Raw genomic sequence first — 2,382 nt, forward strand, 5'->3', positions numbered from 1 at the left:
GTGGGGTGCTGGGTCAAATAGAAGGCAGTCATGACTTTCACAACATACAAAATTCCAAAAGGGGGTGGTCTGCACATACCAATTTACAGTCAGACACCAACACATTCTTACTTTGTTAAAGGGAAGATAGCTCCTTAGAAAAAAAAGTCTTTTTTTAACATGGTTGAACAGTGGATAGCATTGGCAATGTGCAGACAGTTTTATGGAGAATAGGTACTGGCAACAGAGTTAACGCTGAGGTTACGCTGGGCAAGAATTGGGAGGTGGCATCCACCGCTTATAGCGGTTTTATTTATTTGGGACTATTCTCCTTCTTCTTCTCATGCCTCCTTGACTGTGGAGTTTTGAACACCCTGGCAGTCCAGGCTTGCCACCACTGGGGGGTGGGCGTGACACAGGAGAGTGGCATATGTTCCACTGAATGCAGAGTGTAGAGTATTGTTGGCCGAATTGTAAGCACATGTACCATTAAGCTTGCGCACTTTACTAGGTGTAATAGTGCCAAGCACTCTTCGTTTATTAGGTTTTTTTTGGAGCACTTACATAATACATTTCCTAACTAGCTGACGAGTCTTCTTGATTCACCTTTCTTGTTTTTTCCTTTCTTTATCTAAATGAAACTGATTCCCCTGCTCTGCAACATAGTTCACAAATGTCTTCCCATTCACTAAGAACTCCTGCTCTTGTTTTCCTTCCCAAGATGCAATGCATACTCTTAATTCTTCATCTAGCTTTGGGACCATTTTTTGCAACTTTGCCCGCTACTTTTCCTCTTTCAAAAGATTACCCACATGTTTTGTCAACTTATTTGGATCCGTTGCCTTTCAATCATGCTTTAGAAGGAGATGCCAGGTATCTTGTCACTTTTGTACTCCTTCAAACATCTTTTTGTGTTCCTCATTTTCAAATATAATAAAAGGTGCTACACTGCTGTGGCTGAAAGTACAATACACTATCCAAAATTCAGATTCACACTTTAAGCACTAAGACTAAAGCATCCATAGTTTGATGAAAATATGTACTAAAAACCTCATGTTTGTTCTTGAAGCTACAGATGTGAATTTTGGAGTTCCGAGTAGAACCGAGCCATAACTCTCGCACCAAATTGGAACCTGAAATCGAAATGTAATTTACAGTAAAATGTCAGATCTCATGAGTTTTGGATCAATATCTTCTATATATCTCCCCATTCTCCACTGCTGAAGCGATAGATGTGGGTAGGAAGTTGGCTGCAATTATGTGCTAGGAAAATTGCTTGGATAGAGTGAAAGAGGCAATTTATATTGCAATAGATGTGATTTTTCTGCAGTTTTTTTTAGAGATCAGTCTGCTAGAATTGTGTGCTGATCAATTGGGTGAAGAGTAGACAAACAATAGTTACTGGTTGTTGTTATAATATATTATAATATATATATAGTATAAACATCTGGACTATTTAGTGCACCTAAATCAGGGTGCTCTTTGACTAAACTGCACACCCCCCCAAAAAAATATAATTGTTTCTCATAATACTGCTTGATGCATTGATTTCAGCATCACGGAGGCAGAGCAGGTCTTCACCGTAGTCATCATCTGAAAATGAAGCAGAGGCTTGTCTTTGCTCATTGCTATAAAAACACTTGTCCCAGTAGTTTGATAACTGTTTGAATTACTTGAATAATAGTTTTAATATTCTGTATTCTTTAGCTTTTGAAGACAATCCACTTAATCTTGTAATGCTTTAATATTTTTTCCCTTTGTTCCTTTTCCACAGAAAGTGCAGCCAAATGCTTCCTAAATTGATCTAATTATCCAAGCTTGGACTGTCAACATAAGCGTTATATTTGAGGTTATATAGTACCTCATTAATACAGTGCTATATGCCGACGCAAGAAATCCCAACATCAAAAAACCTACAGAGGTTGAAGTTGATAGCATCTCACCTGAACCAACACAGGGTGAGGAAGGCGTTCATCATGATGCAAGTGAACAAGTGCCAGTCTATCGTCCCTCTGTAATTCGCATGGCTCTGGACAATCAAAGACAATCTTTGGCCAATCAGAATCTCTTTGCCCAAACACTTTTGAACCTGGGAATGTGTTTTTTTCTTTACCAATGTAAAAGCTTGTTTTTTGGATTCCAGTTCCCAGGACTTAAACCCACTATGCCCTTGAGCATAAGCTTTAGTAGATAACATAGAAGGACTAGTAAATTCATGACTGGTGCCAGCAGCTAGTTGGTGCTCCTGCTCTTCTGTTGATTGATCATGATCCATATCAATGAACACACAATTTATGCAAAAACTATAAAAAAAATTACACTTTTTCTGCAAATGACAACTGAGTAAAGAACACACCGCAAGTCAGTGATTTATGTGTTGTGTTGCAGGATAATGAGATTTGA

At 38.5% G+C, this 2,382-nt stretch overlaps 1 pseudogene; it reads right to left on the reverse strand.

Moving 5' to 3' along the window:
- Positions 1-200: 200 nt before the first annotated feature.
- On the reverse strand, positions 201-1,749 carry LOC142104043 (protein regulator of cytokinesis 1 pseudogene; annotated as a pseudogene).
- Positions 1,750-2,382: the final 633 nt, after the last annotated feature.

The sequence above is a fragment of the Mixophyes fleayi genome, chromosome 10 (assembly GCF_038048845.1).
Source record: "Mixophyes fleayi isolate aMixFle1 chromosome 10, aMixFle1.hap1, whole genome shotgun sequence".
In the NCBI taxonomy this organism is placed as follows: Eukaryota; Metazoa; Chordata; class Amphibia; order Anura; family Limnodynastidae; genus Mixophyes; species Mixophyes fleayi.